At 48.3% G+C, this 22,512-nt stretch overlaps 1 pseudogene; it reads right to left on the bottom strand.

The window, feature by feature from the left end:
* Positions 1-2,692: 2,692 nt before the first annotated feature.
* LOC119969913 lies at positions 2,693-22,261 on the bottom strand (annotated as a pseudogene).
* Positions 22,262-22,512: the final 251 nt, after the last annotated feature.

The following is a 22,512-nucleotide window of genomic DNA, read 5'->3' as shown; positions in this document are numbered from 1 at the left end:
GCTCTCCAGGCCTCGGGTCTTCAGAGGACGGCTACAATGGTCATTCAAGACAACAGGGCAAAGTAGTCAGAAAGCTGCCTCCATCCCTGCTTCAGATATTGGGGGAGAATCTGGAAGAAGTGGGAGTGTAAGCATAAGAGGTTTTGTTTTCACATTTGGTTGCACGGGTATCATATGATTGTTAATGACGTTTGATATGGTTTATTTGCGATGACCCCAGCCCCACCGGCCACCATACTTTGAGAAGCTCCTCACCCTGTGCCTATCTCCTCCTTAATCATGCATGTGCAGGGAGGCAAAGGTGTTTGTGAGGCCCTTTGAACCATGTGCAAGAAGCCTCCCATGCACACTGAGCCATTTCCCTTCACACACTCATCTGTCCTAAGATCCAAACATTGTCAGTGCTCCATTCTGGGGTTCTCCTTCAGTTATTCAGTTAATATGAGCTGGGTTTCCACACACCCCTGATGAGCCAACTCCCATATAGCACCTCGAGAGGTGCAGGTTAGCTGGATTGGCCATGATCAATGCGTGGAGTTAGGGTGAGGAAATGGCCCTAGGTACAGTACTTTTGGAGGGTCAGTGCAGACTTGATGTACCGAATAGCCTTCTTCTGCATTGTAGGGATTCTATTGATTCTATGGAACAATTTTTTTTACAAAAATTATTTTTCCAATTAAGGGGCAATTTAGCATGGGCAATCCAACTACTCTGCACATCTTGGGCTGGATTCTCCTTTCCAGGGACTAAGTCCCCATGCCATCGTGAAAACTGTGGTATTTTACGCCAGGAAAACTGGCGTCAAAAGGCCACAGATTCACAGCCTTGCAGGGGGCTAGCAGACAGCTGCCGCAGAGCCCGCAGCCCCAGCTGCCGATACAGTCTCCCCACACATCCGGGTCAGAGGCCGCGCATGCGCATGGCGGCGGCCTCCAGCCGTGCTCCATGGCAGACTCAGACAGCGGACCTGGACCATGGAAATAGTGCCCCCGATTGGCCTCTCGCCCAACCCGACCTCCCGCACAAAAAAACCCGAGTCCCGAATGAGGCTCCCCCACCCTCCGATCGGCCTTCCCGCGACTGTGGCGGCCCCGGACTGAATCCGCAGCTACCATGGTGGTATCACAACGGTGGGACCATGAGTGGTCCACGGCGTTGGGAATTCAGCCAGTCGGGGACGGAGAATAGCGGGGCGGTACTCAGACAATGGCTTCAGGTGGTGGATCAATGGCGCGGCATATGCTTTTTGGGGGCTCGGAGAATCGCGGAACCAGCGCCGGGCCCGATTTCATGCTGGAAAACTGGGTTCTGGACCCCGTCGCCGAGCACGATTTCACCGTTGGGGTGCTGAGAATCCAGTCCCTTGTGTTGTGGGGGTGAGACCCATGCAGAGACGGGGAGAATGTGCAAACTCCACAAGGTCAGTGACCCGGGCCTGGGAACGAACTCAGGTCCTCAACGACGTGAGGCAGCAGTGATAACACTGCGCCACCGTGCCACCCTCTATAGAACAATAATAAAGTAGATGTCCTAATACACTTGTTGGTGAGAAAATTCTGTCTCTCACATTATATGATTGTGGGATATGTTGGTGGGAAATCCTGCTTTTTACAATATATAACTAATTCTTAACTATGTTGCAAATTGTATCTAACTCTGCAGTTCAATGTACTTTCTGTTCTGCTACTGGAATAACAGCCCTGTGTGCAAAACAAATGACTCATCGCCAGGTGCGTACTCAGAGACAATGGACTATTAACAAACTTTGCCCAAGGTCTGAATGCCTTCAGATATCCCTGTTCTGCCGGCTAGCGACAAGATGAAGACTTAGCAACAACAGGAAAAGGCTGTAGATTACAAACCAATAACCATTTATGGCATGGACTGAGATAATGGAGGACTAATTAGTTGCATGTAATGAATTGTGGCATGAATAAAGGTGATTGGCTGTATGTAAATGAGATTACAAACTGATTTTGCTTTCAAATCTGTATATTAACCTGTGTGAACCTTGGCTCAAGTGAGAAAGAGTGCTGTCTAAAGGCTGCGGAGCCTCAGGCCTTTCTCCCAGAATTCTGATATAATAAATTGCTTCTTTACTCATCCAAAAGACCTTCGTGTGAATATTTTCACACAGTATATCTTCACTGGGCAGCATGGTAGCTGAGGCACTCTCAATTACGACACGAAAGTTAGGTCAGTAATCAAAGGCTTTAATAAGCATTGAACAATGGCAGCATCCAAGAGAAGTGTGCTCGCAAAATGGAGTCTCATCTTAAATACTGTTTCCCAGGGGGCGTAGCCAGAGGCAGAGTCCCCCAGGGTTCCAAGCCTCTTAAAGGGGCAATGCCAAGCCTCTTAAAGGGGCAAGGTATTCCGATCATCACAGTAGCACAAGTGATTAGCACTGTGGGTTCACAGCGCCAAGGCCCCAGGTTCGATTCCCTGCTGGGTCACTGTTAGTGTGGAGTCTGCACGTTCTCCTCATGTCTGCGTGGGTTTCCTCCGGGTGCTTCGGTTTCCTCCCACAGTCCAAAGACGTGCAGGTTAGGTTGATTGGCCATGGTAAATTGCCCTTAGTGACCAAAAGGATTAGATGGGGTTATTGGATTACGAGGATAGGGTAGAAGTGTGGGCTTAAGTGGATCGGTGTAGACTCGATGGGCCAAATGGCCTCCTTCTGCACTGTGTTCTATGTTTTAACACACTCAGAACTGAAATATGAAAAAACACATTAAGAAAAATTACAACAAATTTCAAGCTGTGTGATAAAAAGAAACATTCTACCTAATTGTTTCTACAATTTCATGTGAAAATTATGTAACACCCATGCATAACATTGAACAAAAGAACTACTCCTGCTTTATTGATCAACAGGAAATATTTATATTTGTAAATGCAAAAAATGTAACTTTTTTTGGATGCATTCATTTTTATAGAACAATAGCAAAATATGCCACATTCTGTTTCCATGGAGACACAGGATATATGTGCAATGTACATCAATGACACTCTTGTACAATGTTTACATTGGAAACTTTATTGAAACACATATTAAAATCTATTAAAACACAGCATTGTAAGATATTCTCTAATGTCTGTACATTAGTGATATTATATATGGAGGAAGATTTGATTTGTTTGCTAGTTCTGCTGTTATTGTAAAGGCAACAGAAGTTTGTAATCAATTAAATCTGTAATAGCGTGAGGTATCACTGAGGAGTCTTATATAACAAAGAGGTTTCTTGGAAACAACAATAAGGTTCAACTATATACTGGGACATAAGAGCTATAAGGTCTTTACTCCTTGACTCCCAGGTCCAGATTGCCCGGGCCCCTGCTCACAGAGCCACACACTTTTTCCCCATTGGTCGGAATGCGCACGCTCCAAAACGATAAGCTCCGAGTGGGTCACGTGCGGGGTGAAAGGTCGCCCCTTAAAGGGGCCATGCTACCACATCCCTCCCCCCTTATGCTCCTTGACATATATAGTATTGTACTGTCCTTCACAAAGTGAGTCTATCAAGAGATTTCCTAGGTCCGGTGGAACGCCTCAGTTCTGTAGTGTTTCCTCCACCAGTGAGGCAGTGTCTTTGTCAGCAGAAAGAGGTTCCTTTGAGGTCTCGACAGGTGAGTGGGGGTGCACCCCTCTCCAGTCCCCTCAGGAGTAGTGCGAGGGACCTGCTCTGAACATAGAACATAGAACATACAGTGCAGAAGGAGGCCATTCGGCCCATCGAGTCTGCACCGACCCACTAAAGCCCTCACTTCCACCCTATCCCTGTAACCCAATAACCCCTTCTAACCTTTTTTTGGGACACAAAAGGCAATTTAGCATGGCCAATCCACCTAACCTCTACATCTTTATTTTTTTTTTAAATTTATATTTTTTCCAATTAAGGGGCAATTTAGCATGGCCAATCCACCTACCCTGCACATCCTTGGGTTGTGGGGGTGAAACCCACGCAAAAACGGGGAGAATGCGCGAACTCCACACAGACAGTGACCCAGAGCCGGGAGCGAACCTGGGTCCTCGGCGCTGTGAGGCAGCAATGCTAACCACTGCTCCACCGTGCTGCCCCCTGCCCGTCTTTGGACTGTGGGAGGAAATCAGAACACCTGGAGGAAACCCACGCAGGCATGGGGAGAACGTGCAGACTCGCACAGAGAGTGTCCCAGCGGGGAATCGAACCTGGGACTCTGGCACTGTGAAGCCACAGTGCTAGCCACTTGTGGTACTGTGCTGTCCTCGTGCTTCAGGATCCACCAAAAGGGTGTTGGTAGTGCCCACCCGATGCTCTTATTCAGTCTTTGGGGTTGCAGCCTCTTTGCTCCTTATGTGGACTATATGATTCTGCACCCGTCTCCCTTGTAAGTCCACCAGATCTGAGACAGGACCAGATTTTGCCACAACTTTACCATATACCCACAATGTATCAGATTCAAAGTTCTAGTTTTAAACGATCTGATACCTTTCAATGAATTGTGATCCTTCATTTGGAAGCCTTGCCTTGCCTCCACCCTCCCTGCCAAATTGGGGAATACCAGGTCTAACCAAGTACAAAGGTGATAACAATTATTAGCTCCGCTGGTGTGACCCCAGTACTAACGTGAGAGGTGGTATCGTACGAAAGGAGAAAATTAGTTGATTTGAGGTGCAATGGCCTATCTGGTTGCTTTCACATTGCAGATTTAAAAGTTTATACCCCTCTTTCTGCCGGCCATCCGAGGCCGGATGATAAGGGACCGTTCGAATGTGGTGGATGCCATTCGTCTGCATGAAACTCAAGAATTCCTCTCCCATAAAAGCCGTGGCACCCTTTCCCCGTAACCCAGCAACCCTACAGAAACATTTTTTTGGACACTAATGGGCAATTTATCATGGCCAATCCATCTAACCTATACATTGTAGACTGTGGGAGGAAACCGGAGCACCCGGAGAAACCCCACGCAGACACGGGGAGAAAGTGCAAACTGCACACAGTTACCCAAGGCCAGAATTGAACCCGGTCCCTGGCGCTGTAAGGCAGCAGTGCTATCCACTGTGCCACTGTGCCGCCCCTGTTGGAAAATCATTGGGCTCTGTACAAGTGATGTTCTGGTATTCACTTGCAGTGGGTGAGTTTCTCCTCATGTAGACAATGCAGAGGAAACGTTGATCATGAATTGGGAATAATGTGTTATGATTTTATTTTACAGCCAGTCAAAACATGATATTGAAATCTTTAAAGCTTGTCATAGAATCATACAGCACCGTAAGGGTGCTTGTCATAGAATCATAAAGCACAGAAAAGGCCCTTTGGCCCATCGCGACTGCGCCAGTCAGAAACAATCACCTAACCATTCTAATCCTATTTTCCAGCACTTGGCCCATAGCCTTGTATGTCCTGGGATCACAAGTGCACATCTGGTGAACTTTCACAAGAAATAATGCGCTCCACCGATGTTGCAAGTTCCAGCTATTTAGAAAATGGATTTTCAGTGCAGTGCTCAGAACTGTACAATAATCAATAACAGCCTATTAACCTGAGGTACTTCTGATGTATTTTTAAAAAGGCTGAAATACATGGAGTAGGCTACATATCAATTTGTGTCAGGTAACATTAAAACCTTAAAATAAAAAATAAAAAGGCAATTGGCCTTTTAAATTATGCACTTTTATGACCTTTTAAATAATGCATTTAATTATGCATTATTCATCAAACTAATTCTAGATAGTTTCCTTTAACTGTGTCTTACCATAAATAAAGGTCATTATTGTGACTAGATTTCAGATCTAAAGTATTTCTTTCACATTCTATTTGTTCTATTATCTGATTGAAAGTAGATGCTATCTTAGTTGTCTCATTTTTAAGGTGCATTATTAGCAACACTTACAATGTACAATGAAGTGACTCATGGCTCACGGCAATTTCTAACACCTATGAGATGATGAGATGTGACCTTTTAAGAAATCAAACTTTAGAAGTCTTTTTTATGAATGAAATTTAATTAGGTTAAGATGGACATTTACTGGGTTAGAATTTTTCAATCTCACATTTTCTGGCAAATTCAATCAGATAAAATCGTATGCTCGGACTATTTACTACAACTTTCACTGATATTGATCTTTTAATGTCTTAAACCATCCAAAAGTATTTCACAGGGGTGTTATCAAACAAAATTTCACACCGAGCCACATAAGGAGTCATCAAGAGAGTCATTGACCAAAAGCTTGGTCAAAGTGGTAGTTTTTAAAGAGGATTAGAGAGGCAAAGCAATTTAGGGAGGGAATTCCAATGCTGGAGCAGAAGTCCAGGTCTTTGGATATCAAAGGTTATTATTCTTAGGACTAGCCTTGTTTGCATTAAGTGGAATTTGAAGGGAGTAAATGTTACATCCATTTAAGTAAGACTTAATATGTTGGCCCTGAGTTTTTTGTGCTGGTCATTCATCCTAATCTTCCATTGTAACCTCATCAAGAGAGCAGCAGAATCCTTCTCAAAAAATATTGTAAACAACATTATTCCTGACTGCAGAGGATTAGTCCTATTTGCATCTGACTGAGCAGACAGGTTTGCTGTTGCAGCAACCCCACATCAATGTAACATAAGGTTATATTTTGTCCCTCGTGGCAATTGTCAAGCATTGGTTGGGAACTGTCCATCACCATGAGAATTTCTATGTGACAATGGACGAGCCGCAGCAGGAGTACTACAGGCAGTTTTAGGGAGCCAACCATAGAGAGGTTACTAATATACAGCTTAGATTCATAAAGTTATAGAATGACTGAGCAATCCGCCAATTGGCCATTGTGCCAATGTAAACGTTTTGGTGGAGCTGTCCAATTGGTCTATTCCCTTGCTCCTTTCTCATAACCCTATACATTGTTTCCCTACAAATCGTTATTCAATTTTTTTTAATGTATTTACCAGATATCTTTCGATCATCTTTTCAGGTGGTACATTTCAGATGACAACAACTAGCTCAATAAAAAATTGTTTCTGGTAACTGCATTACATTTGTCCCTGTCCTGGCTGCAGGCCACTCATTCCTGGGATCTCACCACATGCAGGTCCCACATGTAGGCTAATCACTAAAGTGTGCATAGTGTCAGTGTCTGCATGAGAGTTGACTTAGAACATAGAACATAGAACAGACAGTGACCCAGCCGGGAATCGAACCTGGGACCCTGGAGCTGTGAAGCATTTATGCTAACCACCATGCTACCGTGCTGAGATTGAGTTACCATGTTTCTTCTTCAACAGTCTCTTCTTCCTCATCTATATCTTGCTTCTGCACTTCTGCCTGACCAGGTCCTAGAAATCAAGAAGATTTATGATGCAGAAGATCATTCAATCCACCCTGGCATGCTGATTACCAAAGAGCTACAAGCTTCCTGCACTAGGACATTGGTGTTGGATCATGCAGGTCAGAAATGTTTATCAGTTAAGGGGGAAATTGGATGTGGGAAGGAGGACCAGGTATGAGCTAGCTGTCATCTTTGGTGTTTTCAATCCTCCTACTGGCTATGGCCTTAGTCGTTGATACTCCAATGATGCTGAGCATTGTTCCCTACAACAGAGTGAAGACACACAGCCATTTCTGTCCCCAGGCAGTTTAGTGTTTCTGCCTGCAGTTGTGCACCAACATGTCCTTCCATACAGAAGGAGGAGCGCCAGTGATTGTGGTGAAATATGTTTGAGGGTTCTGTCATGGTTGAACAGCTGGCAGTGTGTGCACGGTGTGAGATGTGCCTGCTAGGCTTGCAGCAATGCTAAATGTGAGAGTTGAGGTGAATCTATGAAGGTGAGGTATGGTTGAGAGAGAATTTTATTAATGAAGCCAAGATGGGGAGAGGGAAGGGCTGTAGTGTGAAGCAATGTATGAGATTGATGGTTCAGTTATGACATTAGAAGATGTGCTCAGTGACCTTGACCGCTCCTGTGAAATAATTGAGCTTCTTGTAACACTGAATCTAGGTTCTCAGCGCTAGACTACTGGCATTGACAGCAATGGCTACCTGTTCCCATTGCCTTCACAGCTTCTGGAGTCTCCTGGTCCCCTATGGATAGGGGGCACCTCCCCACCTGAACATCTCCTGCATTAGGGCCTCAAGTGCTGTGTCAGAGAACCATGGAGCCTGTTCTCTGCCATATTGTGAATTCGTAGCTCCTTCTCAGGGGACACTCATTCCTAAACTGATTTCCAACATGTGTTCCAGTAAAGATGCACATCTCCTGTCAGAGGTCCACACTGACTTTAAGCAGTACAGGCTACGTTGGACTTGGGCGAACCTCTCACAATTTCACTCCCGCCACCCCCCCCCCCCCCCCCCCCCCCCCCCCACCCCCTCCACCATGCTTGGTGCTGGCTGTATGCTGCAAATGTGTAAGTAAGAAGACAGCATGACTTTAGTATGCTACCTGCATTGAAGAAAATGGACATGGCTTAATCACACATGTGAGCCATGCACCCGTTTTCAGGCCTATTGAATTGTGTAACTTCCCAAGGGCTGAACCACAAGCTAGCCCACACCAATGTTTATTTCCCTGTCTCCATATTGTAGCTGCGTTCCCCTGACTGAATTCAGCAGCTTCAGACAGGAAATAAAGGCAGCCAGGGTTGAACATCTGCCAGATTTTTAAGATCCTGTTTTGGATTCTGCATTTACAATTCCAATTACATGCACAAGAGCATTCCTCTGCCACTCCTTCGACTACTGGCACGGCTGAAACAATAAATTGTTTTTCTTCATTAATATTTTGAGTACATTGCCTATGAAAAACATAGATTGCTTCAATAATCAAACCTTTCAAAAAGATAATTCAACCAGCTGTACACTGATCATGTATTCCACATTCAAACCTATTGAGGGAAGTAGTTTTCACAAACCAGTTTAAACTAGTGTGTATGGTTAAAATCAATTAAGATTAGCTGGAAAACATACAGAATTGAATGAGTCTAACAAAAGTAAATGCATTTGAAATAAGCCAATTTTGTTTTATTTTTACATGCTGATGATAGGCAATTTTTCATTGTCATGAAGGCATTCATAAAAAGGACAGACAGACAGGTGAGAAGTAAGTAGTCAGCCTCTAACTACAGGGTGCTCTGAATCCTCATTACCTATCAGTATGTTGTCAGGAAACTGGATGTTAAAAATGTGAACTTCGGTTCCTGCCCTGACATCGTGTTGATAACATAAGCTGATAAATAATTACCTTTTGTCCCCACCACCCAGCCCCCAACAGCAGCTGTAGCACTTCAACTACTCGACATGCCCTTGGAGAAATTCTGTGGTCCCTTTTGTATCTCAGCAACTCCTGCGATTACAAAAAATCAATCTGCACTCTGCCTGATGCAACTGGGACAGAAATCAATTGGCAATGGCGTAGCTTTGGGCACTTGGGGGCCCGTGTTACTGCATCATGGCCTGCAGTCTGGTAGAATATTAAACAAACTTTGGACATCATGTGGCCCGTGTTGGCTGAAACAATGCCGTCCGACTTACTATGTGCTGCGGGCTTGGTATGCTCTTGCCAATATTGTGCCATAATATTGATGTGTCTTGAAATTTGTTCTAATTGTTGCAATAATGGATTTAAAAAAGTACACACACATCTAAAAACTGACAAATCCCAATGAATGTTTTACCTTTCCAATTTTTGGACTCAGCAGGGTCCTTTTACATCTCCATTACCATCTCAGGACAGATGTGTAGGAGGTTGCCGATTTTTACATCATCGCACAAAGCAAAATTAACCCCAACTGCCCGAGCAGCAAGAGATTAGAGATTGCAATTTGATGAGGGGAAGGAATATGCAACAAACGGTATCACATCAAGTGATTGTTACACAACTGCCCACCCGGTGTCCAGTTCCACTGACTTCAATAGAATCGAGTAGAGGTTCAGAACCATTGCGATATCACCTGTTGTATTTCTTGTCCAAATCAAAGTTCACCCCCTGAGGTGTGAAATGCGGCTGGATCCTCTGCTTCGCAACGCCGGAAATGCGTATTGCGATTAGGCGGAGAATCGGGCAAAATTGACAAATTGAGGTTTACGCCTGATGTACCATCAATTGGATTCGAGACACGATGAAGATCCAAACTGTGGCTTTAATTAGCTAGTTGTTAGCCCGGTGGTCGACTACAGAGAAAGGCTGACCGCCGGGAACTCTGGGTACTTATACCCCACCTCGGAGGCGGGGTCTACTTGCCTCTCGACCAATTGGTGAGCAGTCACATGACTAGCCCCAGCCAATTGGACGAGAGGCACATGACCAGCCAGAGCCAATATGGAAACCAATGCTCTGCACCAATGGCAGTGCTCACATTCATACCACCACATTCACCCCTTGTGGAGAAAGAAGGCGGGGGGGTGTGTAAGTGGAAGAGAGAGAGGGGGAGGGGTCCGAGGATTGGTGGTATGAGAAGCGAAAATCGGGAAAGGTAGGCTGCCCACTGGCTCGTGGCAAAAAATCAATACTACTACTACTTAAGGTACAGCAGAATAACAACAAAGTCCAAAACAAATGTCTCACGGTCGCATCAGATGGACATGATCAGTCTGTCGGGTGCCCGTGGTGTTCTGGTGGACCGTCGTAGTGGAGCCGGTGACGTCGGGCCGATGGTCGTCCTTCCCTCCAGGAGCATCGGTCGTAGATGTGTCTCCGTACCCCGGGCCGGTGGTGGAGACGCTGTAATCGGGGGAGAGTGGGCATGTGCGCTGGGACGTGGGGGCGCGGGGGGTGCTGGGGGGAATTGGAGTTGGGGGGGAGGTGTTGATGTAGGGGGAGAAGGCCGCACGCCGGCGGGTGCCAGGTCCTGAAGCGAGACCGTATCCTGCCGACCGTCGGGATACTCCACGTACGCATATTGCGGGTTGGCGTGGAGTAACTGGACTCGCTCAACCAATGGGTCGGACTTGTGCACCTGTACATGCTTCCGGAGCAAGATGGGCCCGGGGGTGGCCAGCCAGGTGGGGAGAGGGGATCCTGAGGACGACTCCCTGGGGAAAACAAGAAGACGTTCATGAGGTGTTTGATTAGTGGTGGTACAGAGGAGCAACCGGATTGAATGCAGGCCGTCGGGGATGACCTCTTGCCAACAGGGGATAGGGAGATCTCTGGACCGTAGGGCCAGCAGGATGGTCTTCCAGATGGTGCCATTCTCCCGCTCGACCTGACCGTTAACCCGGGGGTTGTAACTGGTCATCCTGCTAGAGGCTATGCCCCTGCTCAGCAGGAATTGACGCAGTTCATCACTCATAAAAGAGGACCCCCGGTCGCTGTGGATGTACGCGGGGTAACCGAACAGGGAGAAGATGGAGAGGAGGGCCTTGATGGCGGTTGTTGTGGTCATGTCGGGACAGGGAATGGCGAAAGGGAAGCGGGAGTATTCGTCGATCACACTCAAGAAATATGTGTTACGGTTGTTGGAGGGAGGGGACCCTTGAAGTCTATACTGAGACGTTCAAAGGGGCGGGATGCCTTGATCAGATGCGCTCGTTCGGGGTAGTAGAAGTGCGGTTTGCACTAGGCGCAGACGTGGCAGTCCCTAGTGACGGTCCTGACCTCCTCAATGGAGTAGGGCAGGTTGCGGGTCTTAATAAAATGGTAAAAACGGCTGACCCCTGGATGGCAGAGGTCCGTGTGGAGGGAGCGGAGGCGGTCAATCTGCGCACTGGCGCAGGGACCACGGGATAGGGCATCAGGAGGCTCATTGAGCTTCTCAGGACGATACAAGGTATCGTAGTTGTATGTGGACAACTCGATCCGCCACCGCAAGATCTTGACGTTCCTGATCTTGCCCCTCTGTGCATTATCGAACATGAAAGCTACTGACCGTTGGTCTGTGAGGAAGGTAAACCTCCTGCCGGCCAGATAGTGCCTCCAATATCGCACAGCTTCGACTATGACCTGTGCCTACTTTTCCACCGAGGAATAGCGGATTTCGGAAGCGTGGAGGGTTCGTGAGAAGAAGGCCACGGGTCTGCCCGCTTGGTTGAGGGTGGCCGCCAGAGCTACGTCAGACGCGTCGCTCTTGACCTGGAATGGGAGGGACTCGTCGATAGCATGCATCGTGGCCTTTGCGATATCCGCTTTGATGCGGCTAAAGGCCTGGCGGGCCTCCATTGACAGGCGAAAGGAGGTGGACTGGATGAGGGGGCGGGCTTTATCGGCGTAATTGGGGACCCACTGGGCGTAATATGAGAAGAAGCCAAGGCAGCGTTTGAGGGATTTGAGGGAATTGGGGAGGGGAAGTTCCATCAGGGGGCGCATGCGTTCGGGATCGGGGCCTATCACTCTGTTACGCACTATGTAGCCGAGGATGGCTAGACGGTCGGTGCTAAACACACACTTATCCTTATTGTAAGTTAAATTAAGGAATTTTGCGGTTCGGAGGAATTTTTGGAGGTTGATGTCGTGGTCCTGCTGGTCATGGCCGCAGATGGTGACGTTATCGAGATACGGGAAGGTGGCCCGTAAACCGTGCTTGTCGACCATTCGGTCCATCTCCCGTTGGAAGACCGAGACTCCATTTGTGACACCGAATGGAACCCTGAGGAAGTGGTAGAGGCGCCCATCTGCCTCAAACGCGATGTACTTTCGGTCACTCGCGCGGATGGGGAGCTGGTGGTAGGCGGACTTAAGGTCCACCGTGGAGAAGACTTTGTATTTAGCGATCCTGTTAACCAGGTCGGAAATACGGGGGAGAGGATACGCGCCCAGCTGCGTAAACCTGTTGATGGTCTGACTGTCATCAATGACCATCCGGTTTTTCTCCCCAGTCCGAACTACCAGCACTTGGGCTCGCCAGGGACTGTTGCTGGCCTCGATAACTCCTTCCTTAAGGAGCCTCTGGACCTTGGACCCGATGAAGGTCCGGTCCTGGGCACTGTATCGTCTGCTCCGAGTGGCGACAGGTTTACAATCTGGGGTGAGATTAGCAAACAAGGAAGGGGGGTCCACTTTGAGGGACGCGAAGCTGCAAACAGTAAGGGGGGGAATAGGGCCGCCGAATTGGAAGGTCAAGCTCTGCAGGTTGGGGAAATCTAGGCCCAAGAGTGCCGGAGCGCATAGACGAGGGAGAATGAGGAGTTTGAAGTTTTTGAAAATCCTCCCCTGGACCGTGAGGTCCGCTATGCAGCACCCGGTGATTTGGACGGAGTGCGAACCCAAGGCCAATTCAATCTTATGCTTAACTGGATGGATGGGGAGCACGCAGCGTCTTACCGTGTCGGGGTGGACGAAACTTTCCGTGCTCCCGGAGTCCAGCAGGCATCTCGTTTTGTGTCCGTTGAGCTGGATCGTTGTCGTAGCCTTGGCGGGCGTGCGTGGTCGTGACTGGTCGAGTATGATGGAAGCAAGTCGAGGCGAGAGTTCCAGGTCATCCTCGGTGGTAGAGTAATCGCTGGCAGGGCCTTCCGTGTTGGCCCAAGATGGCGGCGCCCAGGACCCGCACGTGGAATCGGGGTCCCAATATGGCGGCGCCCTGGACCCACACGTGGAGCCGGGGCCCCAAGATGGCGGCGCACAGGACCCGCACGTGGAGCCGGGGCCCCAAGGTGGTGGCACCCATGGCCCGCACATGGCGTCCGGGGCCCAAGATTGCGGCGCCTGTGAGAACCTCGTGGCGGCTGGGGGCAGTGTCAGCGGCGTGTGTGGGCCGGTCAGGGCAGCCGGGAGCGAGGGTCGGGAGGACCATGGGGCAGTTGCGGGGGCCGGGAGGTGGGCCGGAGAGGTCGGTGCACGGTGCTGTGCCCTAGGGGGGCCCGGGGGGGGGCGATCCACGGTCGCTGTGCGGAACAGCAGCGACCGACTTGGTCTGGCAGACCGCCGCGTAGTGGCCCTTCTTCCCGCAGCTCATACACAGAGCGGAGCGGGCCGGGCAGCGCGGGCGGGGGTGCTTCGAGACGCCACAAAAATAGCAGCGGGGCCCCGCTCGTTTGTCAGAGCGACCCGCAGCGCAGGCCTGGGGGGCAGGGGGTCAGGATCCACGGAGGACGGGGTGGCGCATGCCATGAAGTCCAGGGGGTTGCTGCGCGGCCGGAGGCGTATGTGCGGGCATTCAGGTCAGTGACCCCCAGGGAGGTTGCAAGGGTCCGTGCCTCAGCTAGGCTGAGGGCGTTCTTCTCCAGCAATCATTGGTGGATAGAGGGGGATTGCATGCCAGCAACGTAAGCGTCTCTAATTAAAAGTTCCATGTGCTCAGTCACCGAAACTTGGAGACCATAGAACCATAGAACCATTGAATGTACAGTGCAGAAGGAGGCCATTCGGCCCATTGATTATGCACCGTCTCTTGGAAAGAGCACCCTACCCAAGGTTAACACCTCCACCCTTTCCCCATAACCCAGCAACCCCACCCAACACTAAGGGCAATTTTGGACACTAAGGGCAATTTATCATGGCCAATCCACCTAACCTGCACATCTTTGGACTGTGGGAGGAAACCGGAGCACCCGGAGGAAACCCACGCACACACGGGGTGGATGTGCAGACTCCGCGGGGCGCACAGACGTACATTCTCCCTAGAGCTGTGAGGGCCTGGTAAAACTTGTCGAGTGACTCACCAGGGAACTGTTGTTTAGTCGTCAGGAGATGCCGTGCGTATACTTTGTTGACCGGCCGGAGAAAATGTCTTTTGAGAATCTCCATGGCTGCATCATAATCGTTTTCGTCCTCTATCATAGAGTAGATCGCTGTGCCCACGCATGAGTGGAGGATGTGGAGTTTCTCCTCCTTCGTGGGCTTGCTGGCTGCAGTTGTCAGGTAACTGTTAAAACACGCCTGCCAGTGTTTAAAGATTGCAGACGCATTTGAAGCATGCGGGCTGGTGCGGAGGCAGTCAGGCTTGATGCGTAGCTCCATTCCAAAATTCTAGCTGATTAAATTGATGTACCATCAATTGGACTCGAGACACAATGAAGATCCAAACTGTGGCTTTAATCAGTTAGTAGTTAGCCCGGTGATCGACTACAGAGACAGGCCGACCTCGGGAACTCTGGGCACTTATTGCCTCCCGACCAATTGGTGAGCAGTCACATGACTAGCCCCAGCCAATCGGACGAGAGGCACATGACCAGCCAGAGCCAATGGGAAACCAATGCTCTGCACCAATGGCAGTGCTCACATTCATACCACCACAACGCCCAGCGCCGATTCCGACACCATGTTTCGGTCCCTCACGGGCGGCGAAATCAAAGTTTACGCCCCCACCGGTGGGCCCATGCAACACCATCACATGGATTTAAATATCATTAGTGGGTTAGACAGGTGTGCTCCCCCCTTCCGCGCTGCTCCGCGTCTTTTATGCTGAATTATAGAGCCGCAAATTGTTGCAAGTAATTAGAAATGGGGCCCGGACATCATGGCTGCTGAGAAAACTTTTAAAAACTCTCCAAAATTGTCAATCTTGCTGGGCCTGCCTGGGACCAAGGTTCAGGGGACTATGGGGGACCAACTTGGTGCCAGGTCTTTGGAATCAGGTTGTCCCTCTCGGGATCAGGATGACCTGGCTCAGACCACCATTGCTGCAGTATGTGTTTTAAATGCACTCCTTTGGTGATTCTTACAGGCCCTTGGTTGCTGACAGTTGTGTAAATGTTCAGAGAGCCTCTGGTTATCTGTGAGCCCACTGCCGCCTCTCTTGAAACCCTCAGAGTTCAGCTGGCCCATCAACGGATGGATGTGGCCAAGTTCAATCAGTGGCACACCAGGTGTTGGCACTCCTCAGTGTTATGTTCTGTGTTGTGGCCGTGGTAATGATACACACAGAATATCTAGTTCTTTGACTAGTAAGATAGTTTATTAACAAACTGAACACATGGAAAGATAACTAACGATCTATGATACAAACAGTAAAGAATGAGTGAATTCTCCTGGAGCGACTTTTAATGCAACTGTTCTCTAGTATGACTTACTACCAACTGCCGATCTGTGGAGTCACATGGTGGATCACCATCCCCACCTGCAAGTCGAAGGTCGTACAGCCAACTATATACATTGCTATGCATATGTGCATCGCCACATCCCTCTTCCTTTGGAAATGTGAATGTTTAACAAATATAACTGCTTTACAAAATATGATATGCATAATAATTTCAAACATGACACATATACAAATCTAACTGTGCTTTACAAAACATGATATATATAACAATTTCAAACGTGTCCCATGTACACAGTTCATTACACGTTCAGTCTTTCAGGTTAACAACATCTTCTTGTTGGTCTCCTGAAGCTTGACCAAATAGGCGACCTTGTTTCATGTTTCAAAAGACCAGTTTTCGGGCTGGTCTTTGAGTCACCAACTCTTTCAGCCTTTTGAAGTGATGTTCCCTACTCTGTGTGCGTTCTTGTATGTTAGCCTTATTGCCTATGCTTGAGGCTTCACTGTCACGGCTGCTACCCAGACAACCAACTGTGTCCTCAACTCTACTCTTACCCTTCCTTCTCTTCTTTATAATCAGCTCTTTCATTCTCCTTTTCTTCTTAGCTTTAGTGTCATTGTCTGTGAAGTTGATGCGGTTCACACTCACACCTGCCCATGCACCTAGAGCATCATTCTTGCTACTGGTCTCGGCCAAGGTATTAGCTGTTTCTGGATCCTTAGCTGCAATGGCTCCTTCTGGATCTTTTGCTGTAGTAGTTGCTTTTACAAGTGTTTTGATGGACTGGCCTTGAGTACTTGTGAATCCACTGCAGGAACTTTGATTGGATAAATCATCGTACTTCTCTGGAGCCAGTTTCTCCAAAATGGGGATTATTCCTTCAGTCACCAGTTGGCTGCTTGCAGTTGATTTGCTCTCAGTGAATTTGTCTGCTGTTGCAATCGCACTTTCAACATCTGCACATTTCTTCTTAGAGCTTTCACACTCATCATGCTCTTTCATAGATTGGATGCTTCTTGGTATCACCTCTTCACTGTTGTCAAATAAACTAAATAAATTTTCATAGTCTTCCTCTTTCAGCTCATCATCTGACTCTTCACTTTCCTCATCATAATCATCATCATCGTAATCATCATCATCATCTGCAATAACTTCTCCTGTGAAGTATTACACTGCTCGTGGAATTACGTGTTCATGCAAGAAGTGACCAATTTCAAAGTCAGCAGTGAGTCTTGCAGGAGAACCTTCATCCAGTTTCCCATCCTCTGAAACTGCAGGAGGACTAAAATGAATTGAAGAGTCATTTAGTACAGTTTTCGTATCTTTTTTACCAGTACGCCGACCCTTATGCGCCTGCTTCATTTTAATGGTCTTCATTGCGATATTTTTTCCTTTCTTTCAGTCGATCTGACATAGAACATAGAACATAGAACAGTACAGCACAGAACAGGCCCTTCGGCCTTCGATGTTGTGCCGAGCAATGATCACCCTACTCAAACCCACGTATCCACCCTATACCCGTGCATCCTGTGCATCCTATCATTTCTGGTTCATCAAAGAAGAAAAAGGATGACTCATCAGGCTGCGACTCCATCTGGTATATTTTTGTCACTTCTTCATTTGTGAAATACTCATTTGGCTCAAACATCAACTCGAGTAAAACTCATTGGCAGTCCAGCACCTGAAAATTGCACCTGTAAATATTGTAAATGCTTTAAGACAGGCTCATCATGCTCCTGTACTATGTCACTGAGCAAATCCATATTTTTGAAAACTGTCAACCAGAACTCTGGAATTAATTTTGGCTCCTCCATTTCTTCATCTGGTTTATCTTCCTCCACCTTGACTTTTGCTTTTATCTCATCGGATAACTACTCCACTTCAGACTTGATGGGCCGAATGGTCTCTGTGGTGAGATGCATCACTGTCGACACACAAGGGGTTAATGTAAGTACACGTAAACACACTAGACACTAGAGGGAGCACCAGAGACATGACACACAGACACTCAACCAATAGGTCAGTAAGATAGGATACGACCAATGGGCATTCACTATACACACAGAGGTGACACTACCACAGGGGGGCATTATACCAACCCATATATAAAGGACACAGCACACATGATCTTCCTCTTTCCAGTGGAGACACTCAGTGAGTACAGACACAGGGTTGATTCGACATCACACCCACCACATGGATTGTAGCAGACTGGTTCATCAGTCTGAGTAGCTATAGAAGGATTAACAGTAGAGGCGAATCTGAGTCAGAGACTTGTTAATAGTTTAATAAACGTGTTGATGTTATCGCCATGTCTGAACCTTCCTTTGTCAGAGTGTACATCAAGGAAGCAGCTTATGCTACGCCAAGAGCATAACAAGACATGGTACCAGTGAGTGACTGTTTCAATCCATGTAGTTACAACTCAGCAAACAGTGACAACCAGCAACAACAGCAAGGCAAGATGATCGAGATTCCGGTTCCACAGTGGCTCAAGTGCCACGGCAATCTCCTCAAAACTGGCGTGCATTCAGGCAAAGGTTTGCGATCTTTCTGGTAGCAGCTGACCTACAAGATGTGGCCGATGCCGAAAAGACAGAGCTTCTGCTCACCATCGCCGGTGCCAATGCAGAAGAAATCTTTAAAACATTCAAGTTCTCCAAAGGGCAAAACAGGAGCGACTTCCAGGCAGTCCTGGTCAAATTCAGTAAATACTGCGAGGAAAACCAGCAGAAAACGGTAAGAGAGGCGCCAGTACTTACCACGAGGCCGAGATCCCGGAGCAGAGAACGACAATGCTGATCAGCGGCTATCTTAGTAAAGGTACTGTACATGTGCAGTTGCGTGAGAAGCTCACAGAACGGGAAGATCCGTTTGCGCATGCGCATGAAGCTGCGTATGCGCAATTGCGAAAAAGGCCCCCGTAAAGGATCAGCGATATGCGCATGCACAATCGCTTCCTGCGACCGACGTCACATGCTTCGTGACGTCAGAGGCCCCGGACCACGACAACTTAAAGGGGAAATGTCCCAAAACATGAAAAAACATCTTAAAGCCGTAAAACAAGATTCTTTCACCTGGAATGACAGCACAATGCCTGACATTTGACCAGTAGCTGAAAGTAACCTCCGTAGAACCCTGCAACAAGCAGTTAGCACCACCCAAAGAGGTGATGCAGTCCTTGAAGACTATGACTCAGACCTTGAATTCTTCTTTGGACATCGCGAGCCCAATGCAAGCTCCGACACAAAACATGATGATATGGTCCAAGAAGACAACGACTCAGACAAAGCTTTCACCTTGGGAGATAGCTACCCCGGTACCAAATCCGAACCACAACTAGACGTGTTGTGCATTCAAGACCCCGTTCTTCGGATTTGAGGATCTTCAGCCCGGCATATACGACATCACGACTCGTGAGTGCAGGATTATGCTGTGGCCTGACACCAAGAGGCAGAGAGCGGTACAAGCCCACAGAGAGCGGCCTGCTGCCACACAGAGAGTGGTCCACAAACCACAAAGGGTCCCAGCCTCTACACAGGAAGCGATGAAATACTCAACAGCGAGCTCGTGGACAAACTCCACGATAGAAGAATCGCAAGACTCCACACCGCAGTCCTTGCATAAACAAGAAGAAGACTCTGGCAGTCTACCCAGCCCAAGTGAACAACAAGAAGCTACTGAGGATCTATCCACTGTATGTGAGACAAGTGACGACAGCATCCCACTTCCCATGCAAGATGTGCAATGTGATAGACCTCAGCTAGTGTGTACAGAAGCACTCGACAATCACAGTGAGACTACTGGTGACTCCGGTGACACCACGTTACTTCAAACCTCATTCGCTCGAGCCTCTCCACAAGCAAATGCATTCCTGAATGTTTTGATTCCAGACATGGAGCATCAAGAGGCCTCAGCTGACTCAAGTGAACCTGAAATGACTCCAGAGGGGGAGAATCGACAAACCAACACTGACTCAGGTGAAACAGACCAGACTCCAGATGGGGAGCAACCAAATGCCAAAGCTGATTCAAGTAAGCCGGACATGACTCCAGATGGGGAGCGCCACGAACTCAGTGACGGCACGCTCAGGGTGACAGCAGATGCCACAAAGCACACTGACACAAGTAACTGTGTGAAGGACTTGTTTTATCCACAGAGTGTGGTCCTTAAGCGCAGCAAACACGGCAACAAAATCGACCAACACAAGATCACAACCTATGAAAACCATATCAAAGACAATGACACAATGCGTACCAAAGACAACATCGTCGACAGCAAGCACGACAAAGACTGGACCAATGGAACTATGACTGGTACGACTCTGCCCATGAGGGACACTGTTACTGCTCGGCTCAGTACATCCCATGGCAGGACAATGCACCTTCCCAATTCATGTGTGCTGCACTACCAACAGTCAACCTTGCTTTCAGGACAGATGCCATCCAACATCGCTATCACAAGCATCGGAAGAAAAAAAGACTCCAAATCAGACAAAAAAGTGCTTTGACCACTTCTTGGTTCCTTATGCACAGGGTCACTGTTGGCGTTCACAAGGACATGCCACCGTCAAAATCACCAACTCACCAACCCAACAAGAAAGACATTCGACCATGATAATTGATGGGTTTTGGACTCACACATATGATTTGGACTTATTGTTTAGTGATCACTGTTCTCATAACTTGTACAGAACATCGCTTATCGACCTTTTTTTTTGTTCAATTTTCTTTAAGTGTACAGAAAATATGTATCACGAAAAAAGGGGGAATGTGGTGATATGCATCACTGTAGACACATAATGGGTTAATGTAAGTACATGTATACTAGCTAGACACTAGAGGGAGCACCAGAGACATCACACACAGACACTCAACCAATAGGTCAGTAAGATAGGGCACGACCAATGGGCATTCACGATACACACAGAGGTGACACTACCACAGGGGGGCATTACACCAACCCATATATAAAGGGCACAGCACACATGATCTTCCTCTTTCCAGTGGAGACACTCAGTGAGTACAAACACAGGATTGATTCAACATCACACCCATCAACTGGATTGTAGCAGACTGGTTCGTCAGTCTGAGTAGCTATAGAAGGATTAACAGGAGAGGCGAATCCGAGTAGGAAAATTGTTAATAGTTTAATAAACGTGTTGAAGTTATCTCCACGTCTGAACCTTCCTTTGTCAGAATGCACATCAAGGAAGCAGCGTGTGCTACGCCAAGAGCATAACAAGACAGCCTCCATTGTAAATTCTATAATTCTATGATTCCACATTGATCCCTGCATATGTGCTGGCCACTCCATCTCACGGGCCCATATGTCCTTTGGGGAAATGGTGGGGATGGGGAAAATTCAGGAGATGGTGAGCGGTTAGGGCTCACTCTGAGGTAAGCTGCCATGCAAGTCGGCCTCACACTTCAGGTCCCGTACCTTGTCACCACTCGCTGAGGGTGACCCCAGGTGGGACATCCAGGTGTCATGGGGGCCCTGCCCTGTTCCATCCTCGAGCCCCCAAAAGCCCTCACCCACAAATCAACATCCCCCTCAACCTCCCACAACCCCCACCCAGTACAGCTTCTATAGTCAGCCCAGCCCATCCCAAACATCCTTCAGAGGATAGAGGCAGGGTGCAATGTTGGTGGAAAAGTGTTTAATGGTGACTATGTACATTGTTGTGCCCTGGCCTCTAACATTCACCTAGCTGCTACACCCATGCCAACATAAGTGGTATCTAACTTTCTGATTATCCATGCTCTACCGCTCCTACTCAGACTGCATATCAGACATGGAGGCAGCCTGCTGCTAGTCTCACCTTCGGACCTATGCGTGGGGGGGTTCAGAAGCACTGAGGTGTTCCAGCACCTACCCTACAGGAGGCACCAGTATGGGCACCTTCACTTCCTCCTCTTGATGGACCCCGGGCTACTCAATGGCATGGAGGTGAGGCCAGAGGATCAGAGAATGCATCATCACCTGGCGCTGACAGTCCTGGAGTCCAGCTCATGCCTGAACCATGGTCGCAATGCTCTCAAGCATGGAACACTGAGACGGGGACACGTCCCTCAATGAGTGAGACATTCCCTCACTGCCTCGGTCATGTTCCCTACAATGTACAATGTCGATCTGAGACTGTGCCATGTCCCTCTGGGCCTCTGATATATCCCTCTGTGACTGACCAAGGTCAGTCAGTGCTCGACCAATGTTCTCGATGCCCTCCACCATGGTCCTTTGTGACTGGGCCAAGCTCTGGGGCACAACAGTAACCTTCATGCGGGCCCAGTACATGTCTGCTTGTGACTGGGCTCCCCTGTCCTGTGACTCAGCCACTGACCGCACAGATTTCCCCAAGACTTCGATGCCATGACCCATGGTGGCACGATTGGGCAGCACTGTGGGACAGTGGTTAGCACTGCTGCCCCACAGCACCAGGGACCTAGGTTCGATTCCAACCTTGGGTGACTGTCTGTGTGGAGTTTGCATTTTCACCCTGTGTCTGTGTAGGCTTCCTCCGGGTGCTCCGGTTTCCTTTCATAGTTCAAAAATGTGCAGGTTAGGTGAGGTTATGGGGATGGGATGGGGACATGGGTCTAGATAGGATGCTCTTTCAGAGGGTCGGTGCA

This window comes from Scyliorhinus canicula, chromosome 8 (genome assembly GCF_902713615.1).
Source record: "Scyliorhinus canicula chromosome 8, sScyCan1.1, whole genome shotgun sequence".
Lineage (NCBI taxonomy): Eukaryota > Metazoa > Chordata > Chondrichthyes > Carcharhiniformes > Scyliorhinidae > Scyliorhinus > Scyliorhinus canicula.
This window is presented reverse-complemented; position numbering and strand designations above follow the sequence as displayed.